The sequence below is a fragment of the Geotrypetes seraphini genome, chromosome 1, assembly GCF_902459505.1.
Source record: "Geotrypetes seraphini chromosome 1, aGeoSer1.1, whole genome shotgun sequence".
Lineage (NCBI taxonomy): Eukaryota > Metazoa > Chordata > Amphibia > Gymnophiona > Dermophiidae > Geotrypetes > Geotrypetes seraphini.
The window spans coordinates 272,900,337-272,926,986 of NC_047084.1; the positions used below are offsets into that span (position 1 = coordinate 272,900,337).

General features: G+C 42.6%; 1 protein-coding gene across 6 annotated transcripts in view; it reads right to left on the bottom strand.

Moving 5' to 3' along the window:
• Window positions 1-26,650, bottom strand: part of FGFRL1 (fibroblast growth factor receptor like 1) — a 490,351-nt gene that overhangs the window by 21,114 nt on the left and 442,587 nt on the right. The window lies entirely within an intron of this gene.

Consider the following 26,650-nt stretch of genomic DNA (forward strand, 5'->3'; position numbering starts at 1 on the left):
ATGTTAAAGGTTGGTGTAAATGCTCACACCTACATACTATATTGAAGGCAGTCTTAATATTATAGTCCAATTTTTATGAGGTTCTCGTTAAAGCTCATTCAAAAATCCATATATAGAGATCCTCATGAATTTATATATAAAGGGAAATTGAGAAAAATATTTTGAAACATATCTTCTGATATATCTCAATATCTCACAGTAGATATTCTAAATACTCATGATATTATTCATTTCATTTACGTACTCTAAGGTAAGACCTCACAGTGGCTACATCTGTACAGAATAAAATCTGTTGTCATACAGAGTTCCAGCGTAGCTAGCCTCCTCATTGGTCTTGCCTTCGCTATTTCTCTTAGATTAGATATTCTTAGATTCAGTATATCTTTATATATTAAATTAATTCAAACTTAGGGCTCCTTTTATCAAGGTGTGCTATGGGGGTTAGCACGTCGGACATCTCATCACGCGTTAACCCCCGTGGCACACCAAAAAACTAACACCTCGTCAATGGAGGCGTTAGCGACTAGCGCGGCAGGCGGTTGAACGCGCGATATTCCGTGCGTCAACCGCCTACTGTGGCTTGATAAAAGGAGCCCTTAGCTTTCTTTGCTTGGGCACTTAAACGGGACTCCTACAGTTGACCGACAGTACTCTAGAAACTTATTCCCTAATATTCAGTGCACTTAACTGGCTAAATACAAATATTCAGAATGAGATAAACAGTTATCTCTGCTGAATATTTATGGTTAGCAGCTAAAAGTTAACCTGCTATATCATGCGAAAACCAGCAATTTTCAACATGGAGCTAGGATTAGTGGCCAAATTGGGTAGCGTAAAAAGCAGTTCTATCTTTGGCTGCTTCAAACTTAACCTGCCAGTGCTAAATATTTATTTATTTAAAAATTGATATCCTGCCTATCCCTAGGCAGGTTACAAAATAAACATAAATAAATTATTAGCACATGGACATAATCCAATTCTCACAAACAACATTCTTATTAGAGAATGACACGGTGACAAAATTCATCACCGTTCCCGTCCCCGCAGATAACCGCGGGAAACCATCTTCATGTCATTCTTTAAGGAGAGAGCGAAGAATCAGAGTATGAATGGCCACAACCACTGACCCACAAGCTTTGCTTTGAATAATGCTGGTGTAGAAGGACAGAGGATGAAATAGACACTAGAGAATGACATGGGATTATTTCCCGCAGTTATCCGCGGGGACGGGAACGGTAATGAATTTTGTCACCGTGTCATTCTCTAATTCTTATCTACACGATAATCTAAAAAATAAAACCATTCCCATATAACTGCATTATTTAAAAATTTGTTCTGTAATCTTATAACATTTCTTCTTTGATCAATTAGTTTAACATAAAAAAGCTTGCCTTAAGATGTCTGCGATATTATTCAAAGTTCTTACACAACTGTATGTTACCTGGCAACTTGTTCAATAAACTTACTGCCACCACTGAAAATGCAGAGTGACTCGTTACACGTTATAATCTCAGTCAATACTCTGGTATTGGTAAACCTTTCATAATACCACAACTATATCTCTCAATGCCGCTCTCTCTTCTTAATAGATTGCTTTAGATAAGATTTAGATAAGATCATCAAGAAAAAGAATATAAGATTAGTTTTAACCAGTTTTTATAATGGTTAAGTTATTGACATTAAGCACTTTAAGCACTTTAATAAGTTTGAGATATAATGAAGCACTTTAAAAAAAATTGTGAAACATATTGAGTAGGGGCTAGTGAAGAAGCCATAGCCAGTGAGAAGAATTTTGGCAACCAAGCAAACACAAAAAATTGTGTGGTGACCAAATGGCATGTCTGAAGCCCTGATAGTTTGACTAAAGCAATCTATTAAGAAGAGAGAGCGGCATTGAGAGATATAGTTGTGGTATTATGAGTGACTTGTTACAGCATAATGTACAGTATCCATAACTTATTGCATAGTTGCATTTTGGCTTATATACAGACAATACCTGTTGCAAATACCATGTACCTGATCATATAATCTTCTATATATCATCATCAGCACTTTAAATTACACCTTCCCTTAGGCAGTGGAATGCTTTTAAGTTGGGGGGGGGGAACTATGCCCCAGAACCCACCCAAGCTCCACCCCATAATAATAATAATACAATTTTTCATATATACACACAATATAATCTTAACAACACATAATGATTAACCACAAAATTAAACTACACAAAGCACACTGTATGCTTCACAACATTCATTCCTATCAAAACACTTGGCCTTGGTCACACAAGCAGAACATAGATAACCCCTATGCAAATACCGGACTACAAACTAAAAGCACTAATATAAACAAACAAAACCCTAGGATGCCAGATTCTACATGCAGTACAATACAAGAGAAATAGAAATAAATTAATTTCTTCCTGAACAGTGCAAAATATAGACAACAGATATAAATTTTCAAAACTGACACATTTCAGTCACCAAGGGCCTCTTCTATTAAACTGCGCTAGCAGTTCCTATGAGCATCGGGAGTAGCACGGGCCATTCAGTGCGGCTCTCTGCGCTAAAAAGTGCTAGTGCAGTTTAATAGAAGAGGGGATAAATTTAAAATAAAATCATATTCCCTACCTTTGTTTGGTGATTTTATTTTTCTAATCATCTTTTCCCAGTCTCTGATTACACTTCCTTCTGTCTGTGCTCTTAACTGTGTATCCAGGGCCTTCTTATCCATTTGCTGTTTTTCTCTCCTTTTTACCCTACATCCATCTTTGGCATTAACTTTTAACATTCAAATTACTTCTATTTTTCTGCTTGCTTCTCAAAATCTATCTAGTTTTCCATGTTTTCCCTTCCCATCTATCCATGTGTATCATCTCCTCCCTCTTTTCTTCTTCCCTATTCCCATCTATCCATATGAAGTATTGCTTCTCTCTTCCCTGCCACACCATTGCTATGCACCATCTCTTCCCTCTATCTCTGATTCCCCTCCATCCCTGTGCACCCTCTTTCTCCTTCTCCCATGGTCTGACATCTCTGTCTTCCCCCTTATTCCCTCCTATGGTTTACCATCTTTTTTCTCTCCTTCCCATAGCCTGGCATTTCTCTCCTTTCCCATGGTCTGGCATCTCTTTCTCCTTCTCTCCCTCTTCCCGTGGTCCAACATCTGTCTCCTTCTCTTCCCCCCTTCCTGTGGTCTGGTATCTCTCTCTTCTTCTTCCCACAGTCTGGCATATCTTTCCCCTCCTTCCCTGGTCTGGCATCACTCTCTCCTTCCCCTTTCAGTGGTCTGACATTTCTCCCTCCCTCCTTCCTTCACCCTTAAGAACATAAAAACATAAGAATAGCCTTACTGGGCCAAACCAATGGTCTATCAAGTCCAGTAGCCTGTTCTCATGGTGGCCAATCCAGGTCACTAGTACCTGGACAAAACCCAAGGTGTAGCAATATTCCATGCTACTGATAAAGGACAAGCAGTGGCTTCACCCGTGTCTTTCTCAATAACAGACTAAATTTAGACTTGGAGGATGAGATGTACGATGTCAGCATCTATGAGACAAACTTGGTTTTTCTTATTACATAGAGCTTTCTGGACCCCTGTTCGTATACATAAATTACATAGTTCCAAGTCTAATAGATGCTGGTATTGTCATCTTGATGCTGGGACTTTAGATAATTTACTTTACTATTGTCCATTGATTCTGCAGTTTTGGAGGTCTATTTGGGACCAAGTAAATAATATGTTAGAGAATCCAGTGGCTTTATCTTATGATACTATTTTATTTGGTACTCTTATGAGAGCTAAAAGTCAACTTTCTACGAATAATAACAAGCTTCTATTAGTGATGACAGGGGTTGCCATGCAGCTTATCTTTAGAAATTGGAAAAACTGGGATAGGTTGAACTAAACATTCTGGTGGGAATCCCTGTGTTATATATATATAAAATGGAGCGTTGCATGGCCATACAACAGGAACGATTTAAGAATTTTATAGAGGAGTGGGAGCCATTGACTAAATACTGTAAAGAGGAATAATTTAATTTAATTTATAAACAAGTAAACATACACATCCTGGGGGAGGGGAGGGGGGAGGGTAAGGGAAAGGAATGGAATGGAATCGGTCCAGGGATTTTATGATTGGTTTCATGAAGGTTGGATTTATTTGTTTGTATATTAGCTGGGAGGGAGGGGGAAATTTCTTTGTTACAGTAATATTTGAAAGTTTGCTGTGCTTATTATACAATGTATATATATGTGATTCATTTGTTGCGCATTTGTAGTTTGAAAATCAATAAAGAATTTAAAAAATAATAAAAAATAACAGACTATGGACTTTTCCTCCAGGAACTTGTCCAAACCTTTCTTAAAACCAGCTATGCTATCCGCTCTTACCATATCCTCTGGCAACACATTCCAGAGCTTAACTATTCTCTGAATGAAAAAAAAATTTCTTCCAATTGGTTTTAAAAGTATTTCCTTGTAACTTCATCAAGAGTGAAAAATCAGTCCACTTGTACCCGTTTTATTCACTCAGGATTTTGTAGACTTCAATCATATCTCCCCTCAGCTATCTCTTTTCCAAGCTGAAGAGCCCTAACCATTTTAGTCTTTCCTCATACAAGAGGAGTTCCATACCTTTTACTATTTGGTCACTCTTCTTTGAACCTTTTCTAGCGCCACTATATCTTTCTTGAGATAAGGAGACCAGAATTGAACGCAATACTCCAGATGAGCGATACAGGGGCATTATAACATTCTTAGTCTTGTTAACCATCCCTTTTTTAATAATTCCTAGCATCCTTCTCTGAAATCTGACATTTCTCTCTTCTTTGAGTCATCTCTCCTCCCTCCCAGTGTAACATTTCTCCCTCCGCCGTCTCCAATATCATGCCCAACAATTCTCCCTCTTTCTTCCTTTCCCCATGTATATCATCTCTCTTCCCCTCCCACTCAATGCACCTATGTCCAATTCTCTTTTTCTCTTCCATCCCCAACTGGCAGCATCTCTCTTTCCCTCCCTTTCTAACCCCCCAGCCTGTACAGCATCGGTCCTTCCCAATCCCCTCCCAGCCCATGCAGCATCTGTCCTTCCCTGCCTTCCCAATCCCCCAGCCCATGCGACATCTGTACTTCTTTGTCTTCACAACCCCCTCCCCGCCTCAGCCTGTGAGCATCTGTTCTCCCCTGCCTTCCTAAACCCCCAGCCTGTACAGCATCAGTCCTTCCATGCCTTCTCAAATTCCTCCCAGTCCATGCACCTGTCCTTCTTGCCTTTGCAACCCCACCAGCCCATGCAACATCTGTCTTTCCTTCCCATCCCAACACCCCCCAGCCTGTGAGCATCTGTCCTTCCCTGCCTTCCCAACTCCCTCCCAGCCCGTGAGCATCTGTCTTTCCCTGTCTTCCCAACTCCCTCCCAACTTATGAGCATCTGTCTTTCCCTGTCTTCCCAACTCCCTCCCGGCCTGTGCAGCAACTGGGCTTCCCTGCCTTCCCAATCCCAAACTCTCCCAGCCAGTGCAGCATATATTTTTCCCTCTGTTCCCAACCCGAACCTCAGCGAGATCCTGTGGCATGATCTCTCCAGCTCCCGACTCTCCCACCTACTGATTACCTCCCGTCAAAACCCTTGCTACAGCATTTTGAATTATTTGGAGTGCATATAACTTACTTCTTGCAATTCCTAAATATAACGCATTACAGTAATCAATTTTGCAGAGTACTAGACTGCATAACATTCCGGAAATCACAATGTGACAACAAAAGCTACAAAGTCTTTAACAAATTCATCTTAAAAAAAAGCAGAATGAACTACTTCTGACACTTGGGCCCCCATTGAAAGATCGTAATCTAATACCACTCCCAGCAAGTATAATTCAGGGAATCACATAATCCTCCAACTGCACATTAGCTGGCCAATTTGCTTCATCATTTTTTCCTATAATCATAATCTCTGTTTTAGCAACATCTATTGTTTAATTACACTCTTACACCCCTTCAACCACTCCACAAATTGTTGTCCCCAATTCAAAATAGGAAAAAAAAAATTGCACATCATCAGCATAAATTCAGTAATGAACATCCAGTTAACTTATCATCAGCCAAAACAAAACAACACCTGGAAGGCCGGCCACCGGAACAGCCTGGAATTGAATATCTGTGGTCAACGCCAACTGTGGGAGTAAGCTAGGCTGTCTTCTGCGGTCTGAATATCAGCCCCAGTATTTGCAGATGTTTTCTGAGAGATGGTCCATTTCTACCACTGATAGTAACATTGACTATAACAATAGCTAATTAAATGCTGGGACTTTGCTTAGTTGAGCAGAAAGTATTGCTGGCACTCAGGTAGCAACTTAATAACATCGTTTTTATAAGAGACCTGACAAGGTAAAAAGTTCATTACGGCTGCATACATCCAAAGAGGCAGGCAAGGCTTCTGCCACTAAATCATGTTTACTTAACACGCTGTTTCAAAAACCCTTTGAATTGACCTCTTCTTTGCCAAAATGGAAATACTTCTGCTTTGTACGTACCAGTGACCATAGGAAAATACAGCTAACAACTTAACCCCCCCCCTTTTATGAAGGCACGTTAGGCTCTGATGCTCATATTGCCACAGCTGGCGGTAAAAAAAATGCCTAACAATGGCTTCGTAAAAGGGGGGTAAGAATATAAGGTGCCCTTTTACTAAAGCTCAGCACATGCAACTCAAAGGGTGCTGCAAAGCCCTTCCCACTAATAACTCAGGCCTGCACACGGAATGTTGTTGCTTAAAAGTACAAATTTATTATAAAGTAAATGGCAGCACAAGAAGGAGCAGAATAATAAATTGACAGCATTCAAGTGTCAAACAGAACAGATAAAATCCTGCACCTGCAGAATGCAGAGAAAATACCCCTTTCTGTTCTAACTTCCTTATCTTACAGCAGCTGATATATTCTTAGCCTTATCTATTGGAAATGTTCTGATAGGTTGCTAGCATTAGCATGATTGATCAATTGCTAATCTATTGGCCATAGATCTAATTTGTTTCCCCTAATTGGCCATATCTTTAATGACATCTAAACAATTAGCATTGACGTACATCATTAGAGCAAATTAGCATTTACGTATATTCATTATCAGACTTGGGTGGTGGCCTAAAACCACCAAATTTATCTAAACCAGTGTTCTTCAACCTTTTTACACCTAAGGACCGGCGGAAATAAAATAATTATTTCATGGACCGGCAAACTAATAAGACTGAAATTTAAAAAAAACCCATTGCCACCCCGTCTTCGCGAGCTCGGTCCCGTTAACCATCTGATCCCATCCGCACAAGCCTCAAATAGTTATGATTTTATATTGAACATATTTTATTAAAGTATAAAAAGAAACAATATTCTTAAACAATAAACAATAAATATAAATAATACAGGGCAAGGATCAACAAAACCCCCGTCTCCCCTCCCCTTCACATATATCCCCCTCTATTATCAAGAAAACTGAATAAGCCAAATTATTACAGAATGCTACACAAATATCATGCTAACAGAATACCGCAGTCACACATGGCAGGAATGGTGTTAGGGGGAGTGAAACTAGGGCAACTGCCTCCTGGTCAGAGAGAGCCCTAAGCCAGCTGGAAGCTAAAGACGCCTGGGCTTTGCACTCCCCAGTTATGTCTAACATCAACTCTAGCAGGATACATATTTTAAATCTGATATATTCTAATCACAAGCTAGAAATAAAATTATTTTTTTCTACCTTTTGTCATCTCTGGTTTCTGCTTTCATCGTCTTTTCACTGTCTTCCATCCAGCGTCTGCCTCTGTCTCTTCAATCCAGCATCTGCCCCTTCCATCCACTGTCTGCCCTCTCCCCCTCCCATATGGTATCTGCATTCTTTCTATGCCCCTCTCCTACACCAGATCTAGCATCTTTGTCCCTGTTTCCTTATTTCTCATCTGACCCTCTTCCCAGCATCAATCTCTCTCTTCTTTGTCATTTCTCCGTCTCTCCCCTTTCCCTCATCTGATCTCTCCATTCCATCCTGACCCTTTCCCCTCCTCTAATCTCCCTGCCAGCTGTTTCCTTCCAATGTTCTTCCTCCCCTGTCCAGCAGTACCTTCTCCCTTTCTTCCTCCCCTTATCCAACAGTAACTCTCTTCCCTTTCCCTTCTCCCCTGTCAGCAGTACCCCCTCCCCCTCCCTTGTCCAGGAGTACCCCTTCTCCCTTCCCTCCTTCCCTCTCCAGCAAATGTTTCCTCTATGTAGGCTAGCGGCAGCTCTGTGTGCTTTTAACTTCGGCACACAGCTGCCCCTAAGCAGTATTTTAGCCGCGGTTTCATGAGGCAGCCTCGGGGCCTTTAGTAGGCCGGCCCGCTTCGATGATGCGATGTGGGCTGGCCTACCAAAGGTCCCGAGTCTGCCTCATGAAACCGTGCTAAAATACTGCTTAGGGACAGCTGTGTGCCGAAGTTAAAAGCACACAGAGCTGCCGCTGCTTGTCTGGGGGTGCGGAGACAAAGGCTGGAGCAGAAGACATACGCGGCAGGAGTCGGTGGTGGAAGGCAGGAGTGCCGGCATAGCGACGGCAACAGGAATTTGCATGTCAGCTGACGCTAGCACTTTTTGCTGCGGCGGGGACCCGAATCCTTCACGGACTGGCAAGATTTTTTTGCGGACCGGCACCGGTCTACGACCGGCGGTTGAAGAACTGTGATCTAAACCTCACACCTTTCTTTTTGGGGCTTTCCAGAGGTCATTTGTGCATGCCCACTCCCCCCCCTTCCAGAACGGCCCACACCCTGTCCTGGTTCTGCATTCTTTAGAAGAGCAGTGGTTTTGCATAAAAAACACCTACCATCACTCTAACCTCCTGCCTACACACACACAATTACTCCTTCATATTCATCATTCCTACAACATCCCTCAACGCCATGTAAGCAACCTCCATATGTAACCAATATTTCTTCCTCAGCGCTATGTAATAATCTCCTTAACTTGAATGTACTGCTATCCTTACCTGTGATTTAAACCTGATATGTAAACATATTATATTCCTGATATGTAAACTTGTTATATTCCTGATATGTAAACTTCCTGGAAATGTCCAGTTCTCTTCCAATTTTGTAATCCGCTTAGAACCGAAAGGCACAGGCGGAATAAAAATCTCTAATGTAATGTAATGTAATGTTCAGGCCTCCATGTTTCCCATGGGTCAAGGCGCAAACAGCTATTTTTGTGCTGTTCTTGAAGATCATATGATTTGCAAGGAGAGATTACCCCACCTATCATCAGCAACGCAGCAGAGGAACACGCCCGGGTGTGAGAAAGCGCGATGGGGCCTGTGCTGCCAACGATGCGGCTTGTTATATGTATTTCGGTCTCGCAGTTGGGGTTCGGATGGGTGGAAGAGATTAAAGAGTCAGCAGAGAGAGGGGGGTGCACGGCTGCGGTAGGGGGGGAATGGGAGGGATTTTTAAAAATGCTCCACGGGGGGATGGGAGGAAAGAAGGGATATAAGCTGCAAGGGTTCTGTTGCACAAGGGATGGGAAGGAGGGAGGGATATAGGCTACAAGAGTTCTGCTGCACAGAGAGATGAGAGGGAGGGGGAGGGATAGAAAGATTCTGCACAAGGGGATGGGTGAGAGGGGAGGAAAGATGCTGCACATGTGGGGGAGAGAAAGGAAATAGGAAGAACTGGGATTGAGGAGAGGAAGGGAAAGATAAGGCCCAAAATTAATGATAGTGTCTTATTTTTGGGGAAACACAGTAGCATGGAATCTTGCTACTGTCTGGGATTCTGCCAAGTTCTTGTGACCTGGATCGTCCTATTTGTCTGTTTTAATTAGAATGTATGCTGTATTGAGCGGGAGGGAATTGTCTCTTACATATTTAATGTACAACACTACATACGTTTAGCAGCGCTATAGAAATGACAAGTAGTGGTAGTAGAAGTAGTAGGATTAGCAATTATTGGAAACAGGAGACTGAACTTGATGGACTCTTGGTCAGATCTAGTATAGCTATTCTTCTGCTATTATGACACCTTCAGCAAAAAGAGAGCTGTGAAATAACTTTTTGGACTTATAGGAAGACAAGTTCCAGGTCTGGGGGGAGGAGGATTGGAGTAGAGATAACCTAGGCTGGCAGTTATAACTCTATTTTAGTAGGCAGACACTATATAATTAAATTTGGACATTAATCTACATTGTGACTATCGGCCTCTTTTACAAAGCTGCACTAGCGGCTGCCGCGCGGCAACAGCCCCGAAGCCCTTTAAATCTCTATGGGCTTCGGGGCCGTTAGAGCAGCGAAGCCGCTAGCACAGCTTTGTAAAAGAGGCCGTATGTTAAGGTGGTGATTTTAGAAGATTTATACTGTAAAATATGCTATTTACCAGTGTAAATTGCAAATGTGTAAGCAGTAATGTCCCGCTCCTATATGGCATGCTCACATTTGAAGGGGGGGGGGGGGTGTTCTGAGCATAGTTAGGACAGACCTTAAAATTATACATACAACTATTTGTTGATGCATTTTTCTGAGCAATTGATTTTATGTAAGACTGAACTCTGTTTTATTTTGTATAGACTTCTAATATTTTATGTATGTAACTCCTTGTAAACTGTTTTGGAAAAAAAACGGTATAGAAATTTTAAAAATAAATAAATATTTTGCAATGGAAAAATATATCTCATTTTAAAAAATGTTGCCACTAGCCAATACAAATTATCTAATGTGTACATAACTAGCAGCTACTGGCTCGCTTGGACCTGGGATTTGGAGAAGTGCCTAAAGAGGTAATTATGTTTATCTCTCTGGTTTTCAAAATCACCTTAAACCAGTGTCCCACAAATGTTCTCGAGCCGTGGCTGTGGCTCAAGACATCTGGAAGTGCGCGGACATCACTGTGATCACATCACGCGCATGTGTGATATCATCATGGCGACGTTCGCGCACACGAGAAGGCCCTCCAGTCGGGCAATGAGACACCAGTGGGGGGTGCCAGCAGAGAAAAGGGCCGGAGAAAAGCTGGCGTCGGCTGATTGCCTACAGGACTTGCCTCTCACGGCGAGAGGCACATCCTAGAGGCAGTCAGCTGGCGCCGGTGCCTCTCCTCCTTAGTGTGCTGCGGCACACCTGAGATCTCAGGAGGCACACAGTGTGCCATGGCACACAATTTGCGATACACTGCCTTAAACAGAGAAAAATAGTTTCCTCTAAGAGAGTGTCAGGCAAACTTTGGAAAGCTGGGAGCTGTGGCTCGAGGGCATCTGGAAAGGAGCAGACATTGATGTGATGATGTCATGCTCATGCGTGATGTCATCATGTTGATGTTTGCAAATGTGTGAAGGCCCTACAGAAGGGGCCTGGAGCCGCCGGGGGGGGGGGGAGGGGGTGCTGAAAGAGAAGAGGCGTAAAGAGGAGGAGACTGCCTTTTGTTGCAAGGAGCACGTCCTATAGGCAGTCGGCTCCGGAATCTTGCAGCACACCCAGAATCTTGTCACATCACACAGTTTGCGATACACTGCTCTTAAGATATTCATCCCCCCAATTCTCTAAAAAGTGCTAAAGTGTTGCATTCCCAAATTGCATGTGCAATTTAATTGAATGACATGCTAACTAGCATCAATAATTGGTTTCTTAATAAGCAATTATTGGTGCTAACTAAATTTATGTTACATGCATAAATTTAGGCACAAGCCAAGTCAAAAAAGGGGATGCAGGAATGTGCAGGTCATGGGCAGATTGGGGGTATTACTTTCAGTTAGGCATGTAATTATAAAATATGGGCATCTGCGCCTGAATTTAGGTAAAGGCCAGGGGTAGGCAATTCCAGTCCTCGAGAGCCGGAGCCAGGTCAGGTTTTCAGGATATCCACAATGAACATGTATGAGATAGATTTGCATGCACTGCCTCCTTGAGATGCAAATCTATCTCATGCATATTTATTGTGGATATCCTGAAAACCTGACCTGGCTCCGGCTCTCGAGGACCGGAATTGCCTACCCCTGGGCTAGTGAACCATAGAGAGAGGAGGACCCAGGCCCATAAGATACTCTAACTAGTACATTTATGGTGGAAAGTGCGAGGCCACGAAAACCCCATCAAAATCCTACTCTCTTTCCAAATAGATGCCACCTGCAGCTACTGGGGTGGTAGACAGGTGGGTTTAGAAGGTTGTGGGAGAGATTGGGAGGAGAGAGTTTATAAGAGAGTTTTAGTGAAATATACATCTGGCACCCTTTATGTGAAGTACACAGCAGTGCCCTCGAAGGTGCCCCACTGCTCTGCTGATATGTCTGTGTGGCCAGTCCATTACAATACTGGCCCCTCCCATGTCCCAATGGTCTGCATTTGGACTTTTGGATGCATCTGTGGTTGAAAATGTCACATAAAGTTAGATGTCTTGTTAGCCAAGATGTCCAAGAAGGCGATTTTCAGGGAAAAATGTGGATGTCCAGAACATTCGAAAATAGCTATTTGTTCCATATCCAACCTTGGAAGTCTAGCAGTAAACACACAAAGTCGGACTAAGACGCATTATCAAAAATGCACCTCTGCGTGTTCAGTGCAAACTGTGAATGTTGCAATAATAATAATAATAAACTATGTAAAGTTTCTCTCTATATTAATTGTGAAGGGAGGTAGGATGTTGAATGTTGCTGTATATACTCGAATATAAACTGAGATTTTTGAGCCCAAAAGTGGTCCAAAAGTGGGGGTTTCAGTTTATATTCGAATCAGCGCCCACCCTCCTTCCTCCTGGACTTGTTGCAGGCTTCTGCAGGGCCTGTCGTAAAACTTGGTGGGCCAGGACAGAAGGGATCCTTCCCACGTCCTGTCCCTGGCTACTAAGAACTTTTTACCTCCCTCCCGCCTCCCTGGTGGTCCAGCGGTGAACCGGAGCTGGAGCAATCTTCCTTCGTTCCTGCCCCAAGGAGAGCTGCCAACTGAATGGCTGCCGCGAGTTCTTGTGAGTTCCCGTAAGAACTCGTGGCAGCCATTCAGCTAGTGGCTCTCCTCAGGGCAGGAGTGAAGAAAGATTGCTCCTGCTCCGGTTCACCACTGGACCAATAGGGATTTAAAAGGTACGCTGGAGAGGCGGGAGGGAGGTAACAGTTCTTAGGCAGGGCAGGGTGCAGAGAATGACAGGGCGGGGGAGGGACTGAAGGAGGGGGCTGGGTGCATAGCCTGGCAGGGCAGAGCATTGCATTTGAATATTAACCCTCTAGTTTATATTTGAGTCAATCTTTTTTCCTCCTTTTTTTTTTGGGGGGGGAAGGTTACCTTGGTTTATATTCGAGTATATATGGTAGTATTCTATTTCATAATAGATCAGGGGTTCTCAACTCAGTCCTACAGACATACTTTGTCAATCAGGTTTTTTAGGATACCCATAATGAATATGAATGAAGTAAAACTGCTTGCATTAGCTGCATTGTATGTCCATCCACATTCATTGTGGGTATCCTGAAATCCTGACTGCTAGATGTATCCCAAGGACTGGGTTGAAAACCACTGTAATAGATACAAATTTCAGTAATTCAAAGCAGGCCTCATTGACATCTTTCATATTAACTATCTGGTTCCATAAAACCCAGACATGCCCTCTTTTCAGAGGACTGTCCAGGTGCCAGGCCGGATTTCCAAAACCTGGCAGTTTGTCTGGGTTTTGGAAGGCACTGAGTTTGGGGCCGCGTCTGGAGAGCCACTGAGCATGTGTGACGTGACATCACATGCTGAGGCCCTCCAGACGCAGCCCGGACTTGGGGAAGAAGAGATGATGTTTTGTGTTGAGGCGTGGTTGGGGTTGGACTGGGGCAGTGCTGGAGGCAGAACGGGGCAAGGTCACATGTCTTTTTTGCACAAATAAATCTGGTAAACCTATCCCTAACTATCTGCCCTACTAATTTACACACACTGTACTATAGTGACTTCACAGCTTTATAGATATTCCCAGTTTAAAAATACAACAGCTACCCTCAGGATAATGGAATCTCCACATGCATGCTGTCATTAAGTCCTCGGCACATTAAAGCATACAAGGCTGAAAATAACCAAACTGAAAAGACTGTTACCTACTGTACTGTTAACATATGGAAAGGAGTCTAAGCAGAAGCAAAGTATTCTGACAAATACAGTTGCTATATATCCTAATCCATATTGCTTGTTGTGCACAGAGCAGAACACCCACCCTTATATTTTGCCTCATGTTGCAGAATGTCAGCTTATGGGCACTCCCTGCTACTCCCTCCCCCAACGTACATCTATACACCGACTGGCATACTCAATACCACTTGACTTCCTGCCAAGCCTTTGATGTGAGTGGAATTGCTCAGAATCCTTTAGATCCTTTGAAGATGCAACTTTGCTTGTTATCCAGCCAAATCTCAAACCTGCACAGTTACCCGCAAGAAAATTAAAGACTGGGGGCTTACAAAATATACCCTGCCCCATTCTATATATTTTTCTACTACTAAACACACAACTGTGACCTTTACAATTTGCTCAGTTCAACTTCTCTGAAACACCAGACAGTTACATTTAAAATTTCTCATTATTGTGAATGCCAGATTTTTCTAAACTGCACAACGTGGATTCGCTTTGAAAATTAATCGCATATATAAAAAAAGATTCCAGTATGTAAATTTTGAAATGGATTATTTTACCTGGACAGTAAAATAGAATAGTTGTGCATAGAATAATCTTGCCAGCTGTTTGCTGTATTCCTTTGGTTTGATGTTGTTTTTTTATATATATTCCTGTTTTGAGTATCTTGCTGCCCTATGAAGCAGCGGCTTCTCTCGTTATTACTAGTGCTAAAATTCTGTGATTTTCTTTTTTTCTTTATTAATTTTCTAATTCTGTGATTGTTAAAGTGCCACGAGTGCCTGAATGGCAGAACCAGCCCATTTTAAACTCAAAAAGGTCCAGGCTTTATTTTAACCTCTCATTAAAATACAGTGTTTCCCTGAAAATATGACCCGAAAATAAGCCCTAGCATGATTTTTATGCTCCTAATATAAGCCCTACCCCCAAAATAAGCTCTAGTTAAGATCGACCCCAAAGCCCCTCCCGAATGTCACCGACACCCCACGACTCCATCCCTGACACTCGTGCTGCCCGATTCGCCGGCAGCAGCACTTTCTCCTCCCCCTTTGCAGCATCTTTTCTCCCCCTCTCACCCATCCCCTTCTGCAGCATCTTTCTATTGTTCCCTCCTGTGCAGCAGAACCCCACTGACCCTCCCACTGTGAGACTGACATACCATACCTCTGAGGCCTCCAAAAATACCAGCGGCAGCGGCAGCGCTCTGAACAGGCTGCAGGGGGCCTTCCCTCTGCCGCTTCACTGTTTGGATGCTTACTCCCTCTGGCCGGCAGGCCTACCTCTTCAAAATGGCTTTGATGCAAACGACTTGAATGGCACAGAGGGGCAATTTCATAGTAGGCACTTATTTTTAGGTGAAAAATATGTACCTAACCAAGGGTTATTTTAGTTAGTAAAATGTGTATGTGGTAGCATATGTGAATAAATGACCTCTTATATAATTGCAACTAGCCACATACATGGCTTGATACATATATTTTGATGGTGAGCATGCAAATGGATGGAGCATAAGCAAAGCACAAACGTACAAACAAAGGGGCTGATTTTATAAATGGCGCCTAAACTGGCTGGCACCTAAAAAAAATGGAACCAGTCTCGTGTCAATCACACTTAGGTGACGTTTACAGAATTGCGGCTAGTGGCACCTGAAACGTAGGCCAGGGTTTTAAGGACCTACACTTCAGGCACTCAGGTTTTGGAGAATTGTGCTTAGTGGCGCCTAAGTCACACTCTGCCCACAGAAATGCCCACTTGGGCATCACTAAGTGCCCTAAATAGACGCCCATCACCCAATTAAATTATTTTTCCTAATTATTGAGTCCATTAAGTGAAGTTTTCCAATTAACCTCCTCCTTTACAAAGCCATGCTAGCATTTTTAGTGCCGGCCATGGCGGTAACAGCTCATACGCTCATAGGAATTCTATGAGCGCTGGAGCTGTTACTGTAGCGGCCGGTGCTAAAAATGCTACCTAACTTTAGGCGCCCTTTACAGAATCAACCCCAGCACCTTTGCTAACATCTATGCACAGGCATTAACACTAGATCTACGGTAATCATGCCTTAAATTAAAGCATGTTAGCAGCCCCTTGCACTATTTATTTTATTTTTTACATATTTATATTCCACACAATTTACACAATTCTCAGCGGATTACAGCTTCAAACATATACAAGGAATCAAAATCAAAATACAAAAGTAAAACAGACAATGTAAAATAATATAATACAATAACATAAAGAACAAAATTAACCCCCTCCTCTACAAAGCTGCATTAGTGTTTTTAGTGTCAGCCGCCAAGCTAACAGCTCTGACACTCAAAGAATTCCTATGAGTGTCCAAGTCCAAGTTTTATTAAAATTTATCCTGTTTATCAGATTTCTAAGCAGTTTACAGTAATAAAATTATTTTAAAAATGGGAGATATACAAACATTAGTCATAAACAAGACAATATAAATGTTAGTCCATAATGTCCATATGTACAGCGATTACAAGAGGTAAGAGGGAAAAAATACAATTTTAAATAGGATAGGATGACATAGAAGGTTAACACATGTAGGAAAGGGGAATTATGTCCTTGGTAGAAGACAGGATCTGGCTGTCATGAGTTATAAGTCAAATGCATCTTTGAACAAGAAGGTCTTTAGGTTTGATTTGAATCTTTCGCGTTTGGTTTCTTCCCGAAGGTGATTCTTATAATTGAGGGGCAAGTAAGCAACAAATGGATTTGATTCTTCCATGTCCAACAGGATAGGGGGGGGTTCATCAGCAATCCAGGATTCTCCAGGGTCCGGATCTCCTGCTGAGTCAGATCGTTGCTGGCGGCGCACTGGGTGCAGAGCCCTGCAGGTTGGCGAGGGAGATGTCGATCATGGTCTTGATGTGCTGGCACTGCCGCAGCTTGTCAGGTGGCAGCCCGGGATCGGCCCCGGGTGAGGCGGCCCTAGCAGGTGAGCCCCCTTCAGCCACCGGCACCCCAGCGCCTTTGCCCCGCTTGCCCTCTCCCATTGCCTTAGCTCGGACGCTCCCTCTCTCCATTCCTCGGCATCGGGAACCGGGATGGACTCTCTTGCGGACTGCAAATGATCCAAGAGGAGGAATGGAGCAGCAGCCCGCAAAGACCGACTTCAAAGAGGAAACATCGCAGGAAGAGCCGATGAGTGAGCCTGCAGCGCCCCGGAACACTAGCCAAGCTGTTACTGCCACGGCCAGTGCTAAAAATGCTAGTGTGGCTTTGTAAAGGAGGGGGTAAAATACAATCAATAAATTTAACTACAAACCTGCTAAAAACTAGATAAACAGATCAGAAAAATTCTTTGGACAGGTTAATATAGTCACAGACATTTTTCCTATGGCTAGAATTCATCATAAATCTGAAAGAAAAGAAAGATCTTAAACATTTTTTTTTAAACAGTTACAATTTTGAGTTCAATAACTGAGGGGCAGCTACGTTAAATATTTTAGAGCAATATTCTTCTAAATGTACTGCACGGAAAGAAGGAACATTTATATCAGCAGGGGTGTCAGTGGTTGGGGGGATCAAAGGGGCCGGTGGCAGGAGGAAGTGAGCATCCCTCCTGCCATGGTGCTTTGGAGGGGAGGGAATTGTGACAGGGGATTGCGGGCCGGTGGCAGGAAGGGGTGGGCATCCCTCCTGCTGATTTCGGGGGTGGGTGCTGGGGGTCCCCTGCTGCAGCCAGCTCAGCTGATCGCAGCAGGGGTATTTTCCCTCCTGATCAACTGAGCCGCGGCTGATGGCAAGGGATCCCTCGAACAGGCAGCCCGATTCTGTAATGTGCGCCGGTGATATGGGCACCATTAGATAATTGGGGGGTAAGGCGTCTGTTTTTTAAAACAGAAGTGCTTCTGTATAGGACACCGGTGTGCAATTCTTAGCCGCTTCTTAGGCGGCCGCTGATACCGATGTCCTATACAGAATCAGTCCCATATTTTATAAACTACATTGCAACTCTACCTATGCGCTGCTCAAAGGACACATCCAAGAATGCCTACGCACAGAGGAACACCTGCAGGCGAAAGTGCTTCATGAGCATAATTTTTTCATGCTTATGCTGTCACATAATTTCTAAAAGCATATAAAACAGATTTTAAAAAAGAACGAGCTTTATAAAATAACTACCTATAAGAAAGGCATGTTTTTTGGACATCTCACATGGATGCCCTGTTATGATATTATCCCTGGAAAGTCCACCCCTTAGTGTGACAGATATTGCTTTTGTCATTTTGAAAGAACCAGACAGGAGTTTATGATTTAAAACACCCGAAATGAGGATGGCAAGATTATACAAGGAATAGTTTCACATGCATATGTTCCTTGAATAGTGTGAAGAATCATGAAGAGTTTTCAACATAGGAAAAGTATGATTATGCCGAGAACCATTAACGTATGAAAAGTGGAAACTAAAAGCTGTTCATTGGTACAAATCTTTGAACACCAACTGCAAATAATTTGTGACAAATGTCATGAGATCATCAAAATGTCAACCCACAAGAATTATTTTGCCTAATTTTCAACACGTTCTTGGGAAATAAATGATTTTAGATAGGAAACTGTGATTGCAATCTAGTTGCTACACATGCTGAGAACCACTCAACTATCAGAGCCACACCCAATACAAATACTAAAATGACTGGCCCTAATATTTCTTTCTGATATCCAAAGTTACTTTAATATATTAAAATGCAAAGGATGGTTCCTGCTTTGCATTGACTGGTCCAGATTTGGAGCCTTTGATGTCAGAGGCCTTGAAAGCCCCATTTCACAGATGATCCGGCTTTGCATAAATAAACACTCCGACCTTTGAACTCAAGCCCGAGACCTGAGCACACTTCAAAGCAAAGGGGGTGGGGGGTGGAGGGGAATGAAGTGATCAGCATACATCATTAAGGCAGCTCCCGCTCAGCGCTTGGGCAGAAACAAGAGGGTGTAAATAAAGAAAAGGGGGAAAGAAGTGAAATGAGGGGGAAAGTGATGTAATCCAGTCAGGCTTGAACAATATTAATGAGGCCTTCTCTGCTTAGTGAAAGCTCAGGCTTAGAGATCCTCTACCTTGCTTTGTAAAGAGAAAGCTTACACTGTGAATCAAATACACACACTCTACAATACACTACCCTGTAATGTAATAGGATTCTAGAAAGGTCCAGTACAAAAGTTTATACAGTGTGCTTTCCCTTACCACACCCCTTTGTAGGAAGTTGCCGGTTGCCATGACAAAAAATCCCTAATCAAGGAAGACTCATTTCCATTTACTTCTTTACGTTTATTTGTTGTCTACTTCCATTGGAGCGCAAGGCGGTGTACCACAATTGCCTCACTAATGTTAAGAAATTATGAGGTAATGGATACCTTTTCATTGTACTAATACGTTTTTGGACTAGCTTTTTCCTTAGGTCAGGGGTTTTAACTCCCAAAAATGTATTATTAATACAATAAAATATATCATCTATTTTTAAAAATTATTCAAGTGGATTAACATGGCAATCATACTACTTTACCAATAATGTAAAACATAAGCCTATCAGAAAAAAGGAATGTAAAATATCAACAGTCATTTACTGGACGGCATGCACTAATACGGTTAACTTAGGGGTCCTTTTACTAAAGCTCAGTGTGCGCTAAGTGCCATGTGACCTATAGGTATAAAATAGGACATGCACCATTTAGTGTGCGCTAATTCCATTAGCGCATACTAAGCTTTCGTAAAAGGGCCCTTTTGTTATTTACCACTGGGACCAATGTATAAATTGGACCCTACCACAGACAACATGCACTAACAGCATGCTGCAAGTAAATGATCCCTCCAAATAGTAAAACCTCAGCATTTAACCACAGGAAACAATCTCTATGTCATTCTTTAAGGAGAGAGGGAAGAATCAGAGTATGAATGGGCACAACCACTGACCCTCAAACCTTGCATTGACAAATGCAGGTTTAGAAGGATCGAGGTTGAGACAAACACTAAAGAATGACACGGGATGGTTTCCTGCGGGGACGAGGACAAATTCTGTCACCATGTCATTCTCTAATAGGGAGGGTAATTTTCAAAGTCATTTTCATGAGTAAAATAGTGCTTTATTTATTTTATTATACTGCCTGAAAGCTATCAAAGTGCTCTTTGCAGTAAATTAATTTTTATAAAATTACCTGGCCTACACTTGGGTAAACTTATGTGTGTGTGGTTCATATACTGTAGGCCTAGCTTTAGCTGGACTGAAGAGGGAAGTTATCAATGTGGGCTACTGTTAAGTTGGGTTATTTTACCACAAGTCAGGTTATTTTAGCACAGGGTTCCATTTTATGCAATGAGGCCCTTTGGTAAAACAACCCAACTTAACGCAGCCCACATTGATCATTTCTTCCCCCCCCCCTCCTCCCAGTGAAGAAATGGGTTTGAAAACCACCCTCTTAAACTTTCAAAAATTTCCGATGCTGCTGTGGTGAAGCAGGGGAAGGCTCAAGCTGAGCTGCAGTTTCTTCTGGGCATACCTCTCCTCATTTACTGTACAACTACCTAGCTGCAGCAGGTTGGGCCATTACTGGCTAGCCTAGAAAGCACATGTAGTATGGGTTAGGTGGAGAGTCAGTGGAGCACCTGATTTGCAGACAGCTCTTTAAATTAAAATATAGTTTTGAGCTGACGATTCTCTCCTGCTGCTAATTTTTTCACCTCTGTAGGGAACTGGTGCCATAAGCTTTCAACTGCAGTACCTTCACAGCCCTGCCTGAAGAACACAGTAGATCATCCCGATACAGGAACCTTCTTCATGAAAGTGTGGGCCTCATGGACAGTTCTAAAAACACACCAGGGTCAAGCCGGCCAGTAAACCACCAACTAGGAAAAAAGCAAGGGGGCAAATCTATAACACAGCACTCAGTTCTTTTACAAAACAGATTTCTGCCAGGCATGACTCTTATGAGGCCAGAACTTAAGATTAATTATTTTTGGTAAGGTGTTACTTCAGTGGTCATAAACATAAAAATCACATTAATATACCACAAAACCTTACAGTTCTATGCGGTTTCACAAACAAAGAGGACTTGAAGTGATTCTCTTTCAGTTGAAAGGAAACTCTAGAATGAAGTTAAGAGGTGATAGGCTCAGGAGAATCTAAGGAAATACTGGGTTGTAGATGCTTGGAGGTGGTAGAGACAGACTGTCTGAATTCAAGAAAGTGTGGGACAGGAACAAGGGATCTCTTAGGGAGAGGAGGAGATAGTAGATGCTGCAGATGGGCAGAGGATGGATCATTTGGCTTTTATATGTCATCATGTTTCCATGACTATTTTGATAGGTGTTCCAGTCAACATGCATTAACTTTTGCACCTAATGCACAGTAAGTACAAAACTTTATTGCACTTTAGTAAACAAGCCCCAAAAAGTGCTACAGTACAGAAAAGGCACAAATGTCTTCCTACCTGCCATATTCCATTCAGTTTCTCTTTCAATATACTGTACATCTGACTGACTTTGCCTTAAGTTGAGACTTTGTGTAGCTTAGGCAGTCTCCATTGTTGCAAAATCTTTCCAATATCTGAAGATACAGTGCCTAACACTTTAAAAACAAAAAAACCCCAAACATAAAGTTAACCTTTTATCTGATATAAAGAGAAAAATCTCCTGTAATCATTACATAGAAACATGATGGCAGATAAAGGCCAAATGGCCCATCTAGTCTGCCCATCCGCAGAAACCATTATCTCTTTCTCTCTCCGAGAGATCCCACGTGCCTATCTCAGGCCCTTTTGAATTCAGACATAGTCTCTGTCTCCACCACCTCTTCCGGGAGACTGTTCCATGCATCTACCACCCTTTCTGTAAAAAAGTATTTCCTTAGATTACTCTGGAGCCTATCACCTCTTAACTTCATCCTATGCCATCTCATTGCAGAGTTTCCTTTCAAATGAAAGACTTGACTCATGCACAATTTACATTACATAGGTATTTAAACGTCTCTATTTAAATATCTCCCATCTCCCGCCTTTCCTCCAAAGTATACAGATTGAGATCTTTAAGTGTGTCCTCAAACGCCTTATGATGAAGACCACATACCATTTTAGTAGCTTTCCTCTGGACCGTCTCCATCCTTTTTATATCTTTTTGAAGGTGAGGTCTCCAGAATTGTAGACAATATTCTAAATGAGGTCTCACCAAAGTATTATAGATGAGATACACATCTTAACTGCTGAATGAAGTATTGTATCATGTGAAAACATTTTAAATAAGTTCATGTGTTTTATTAATAATATTAAATGTTCTGCCACAGAGATATCTTTCTGTTTAAATAAGAACAACTTCTTGTCACTTTTTTTTAGACATACTAATCTACCACATCTTTTTTGACCATTTATTATTGCTCTAAAGTTAGAATTGACAAGACTTTTGTTTCCAAAAACAGCAATTTATGAGCTATTATTCCATGCCAACTGATTAACGAGTGACTTGATACCTATTTTCTTAGAAGTTTAGGAGACTGAATGGCTGACTGTATAAGAAACAATTCTGTCCTAGATTTTGTTGAAGGCTGATTCTGGGCCCTTTTTAATATACCCTTGAATATTTTTTGGTACATTACTTTTTATATTTATTTAAAATTCAGAGGGTTCTGTGGTAAGTTTTTCACTTATCATGCATTAAGCTGCAAAACGAACACACGTTAGTTTGCAAAAACTAGCAAAGCCTGTATGGTAAATGCAGAAGGTATATCCAGCATCTGCTCTTCAATTATCTCATAGGGTAGATGCTTACTCAGGTGGGAGCATCTACATGAATCGTGGTGCCAGCACATTTCTAAAGAAAATGAAATGCCAGTTGCTGCCTTGGCAGTGCACCCCTCCAAACACTTCATCCCCAACATGATCCTGCAGGATACAATTCCCTACAAAACCAATCCCAACATATTCCCAGTCTGATTCCCCTGACACTCCCCAATCTGGACTCCCACTCCGATGACATCCCTCCAACTGATTCTCCTGGCTCAAACCTTGCCTCAGATCCTAAATGCATTACTATTTGATTTGGACCCTCACCACCTTAATTCCCCCAGGATCTAACCAAGTATCGTCATTGGTAGTTTATTAGACCCAAGAGGGAGCGGCACCCTTCTGATCCCACCTGGGACAATGCCGGGATGCTATGACTCCTATCAGCAATTTCACAGTTCTACTGTTATTTCCTTATATGAAAAGATTGCCCCTAGCAGATGTAGGCAGAATGCATGTAAATTATACAGTAGTATTCTGTAATGTACATGTGTATTTGCAGACTCCACCCATGCTTTACTCACTGGCAAAGTATGTGCAATCAAAACATGGTGCATACTTCTCTGTAAGAGATTATTTAGAGCTTATACTGCTGCCATCTCAGGAGGATGTCTATGGATCTTAGGCATATGAGTCAATCAGGGCCTTAGTCTCCACCCCGGTGCATTCCAGATTGCACTGGGAAGGGGAAGGCTCACCATTTTGCAGTGGCAGGCCTGCCGGACGGAGGGTGTATAAATCCCTCCGGCCAGACTTTCATTTTAAAAGGTACAGGGAGGGAGTGGGGGGTTTCTTCCTGTTAGGGGGGATGCCGGGTAGGGTCTCCAAGTGGATTAGGGGGACCTGGAAGGGGGCATCACCGGGTGGTCGGGAGATGCTTCAGGGGGTGGCAGCAGGAAGAATCGGGCTCCTCTTGCCGAAGGATGCTTCGGGGGAGGGGGTGATGCTTCAGGTGGCGGTGGCAAGAGGAATTGGGCACTTATCCGTTAGGACAGAAGAGATTTTGTATAGGATGCCCGTATGCAATTCTCAAAAGCTGCTTAGGCAGCTGCTGAGATCAGGCATTCTACACAGAATCAGGCCCTATACCTTCTTATTTAATAACCATTAAAAGATAAAACAAATAAATATCAGTTTAATAATTTTTTTTGTCTTTTAGGCATATCCAGCTTATATTGCCTGTTGACCTTGCTTTGACTTGATTTTCACAACCTATTTGCTGCACATGATATGATAACTTTACTTCCAGCTAAAAGGCATGGCGGGCAAGGGGTTAATGATATACTTAAAATTGATCAAAGAGAATATGTCATCCAAGAGCCAAGAATACTTTTAGGGTGAACACATTTTTAATTTGAACTGAATGTTTTGACTTGTCTTTTTTTGCTTCTTTTCTATTTTAGTTTCTGTCTTGAAACCTCTAACGTCCAGTTGACATGCTCTGTGAGCCATGATCAAAGGGCTCTATCCCTCTTGATTTCAGATACACAAGTGTTGTGCGTTCAGCAGCCAATAATACACATGTGCAATTGATAGCAGGGTGTGAAATAACCATGACTTCAGCATGCTTTTCTATATGAATGTAAAGACCCTTCTGAACTGACCAAAGAGTAAGGGTGTACAACTTTCAAGAAGCTGGATGGCTAGAAATTTAAAAGCAGTCATTCATCTTGATGGAGTATGACTGGTATTAGTTTTATGACAAGTATAATTACAAGATGGCTGTAGATCAGCATGGAAAAGCTGATTCAATTCTGGTTCTAATTCTTGTCCCCCTTTTTCCTAGAGACATGGGAATTGCAAAGTCTTATGTGTGAAGCAGAGTTTTAATAGATTGGTCTAGAAAAAGCTACGGCTGGATACTCTAAAAATAGTCGTTAAGACCGTGTAGGTCGTTGTGGGCCGATATTTTGTCTGATTTCCAAACGGCGATCAATGCTCAAATGGTTGAGTTTCACAGAGGTCTGCCATAATCCCACCCCACCAGTCATTAGAAAACTGACTCTGACACATGCGCAGAGCCGGTAGAGGAACCCCGAACAGCTGAGCTGCAGGGGAAGCCCCAAAGCAGCCTTCTGCTGCTCAGCTGTTTGGGTCAGGAAGCCTTTTTTATTATTATTATTTTTTTAATGGGTACAGGTGTGCGTGTGTTATCCATGCACAATATCTGTCCCCATCAAAAAAAAAAATCATGTCGACTCCCCATGACACCCCCCCCCATGATGATGCCCCCGAACAAAAAAAAAGAGGCAGGAGGGATGCCCACTCCCTCCTACTTTGGCCATCCGGACCCCTCCAGAGGGATAAGAACATAAGAATTGCCGCTGCTGGGTCAGCCCAGTGGTCCAATGTGCCCAGCAGTCCGTTCACACGGCAGCCCTTAGGTCAAAGACCAGTGCCCTAACTGAGACTAGCCTTACCTGCGTACGTTCTGGTTCATCAGGAACTTGTCTAACTTTGTCTTGAATCCCTGGAGGGTGTTTTCTCCTATAACAGCCTACGGAAGAGCATTCTAGTTTTCTACCACTCTCTGGGTGAAGAACTTCCTTAGGTTTGTATGTAATCTATCCCCTTTTAACTTTAGAGCGTGCCCTCTCGTTCTCCTTACCTTGGAGAGGGTGAACAACCTGTCTTTATCTACTATGTCTATTCCCTTCATTATCTTGAATGTTTCGATCATGTCCCCTCTCAGTCTCCTCTTTACAAGGGAGAAGAGGGCCAGTTTCTCTACTCTCTCACTGTAGGGCAACTCCTCAAGCCCCTTAATCATTTTAGTTGCTCTTCTCTGGACCCTTTCGAGTAGTACTGTATCCTTCTATATGTATGGTGACCAGTGCTGGACACAGTATTCCAGGTGAGGGTGTACAATGGCCCGGTACAGCGGCATGATAACCTTTTCCGATCTGTTTGTGATCCCCTTCTTAATCATTCCTAGCATTCTGTTCGCCTTTTTCGCCGCTGCCAGGCATTGCGCAGACGGGCTTCATTGACTTGCCAACCAGTATTCCCAAGTCTCTTTCCTGGGGGGGGGGGGGGTCTCTCCAAAGTACTGTACCGGACATCCTGCATTCGTGTATAAGATTTTTGGTACCGACATGCATCACCTTACACTTATCCATGTTAAACCTCATTTGCAAATTTCTCGAGCATATTTATGTCACATTGCAGGTCTTTGCAATCCTCAAGCGTCTTCACTACTCTGAATAACTGTGTATCATTTGCAAATTTAATCACCTCACTCGTCATACCAATTTATAAATATGTTGAAGAGCATGGGTCCAAGCACCGAACCCTGCGACACTCCACTCGTGACTCTTTTCCAGTCCGAGCATTGTCCATTTACCCCAACTATCTGTTTCCTATCTGCCAGCCAGTTTTTAATCCACGTGAGTATTTCACCCTTGATTCTATGGCTCAAAATTTTTCAAAGTAGTCGTTCATGTGGAACTTTGTCGAACGCCTTCTGAAAATCCAGATATATAATGTCGACTGGGTCACCCTTGTCTATCTGCCTGTTTACTCTCTCGAAGAAGTGCAGGAAGTTCATCTTCATTTGGGGGGGGGGGGGTCGCGATGCTCACGGGAGGAGGATCAGGAGTATGGGGGGTATCTGGGTGGTGCAATCCTTGGACGGGAGGGGGAGGGGGTCAGTCGTGAATGTAGAGGGGTCTGCTGACCATCTCTGGCTACATTAGACTCTGAAAAAAGAAATAAAATACCGCAAGTCTCAAACTCCACTTCTCACTAAAGCCAACTACCCCAAACAAATAACCTT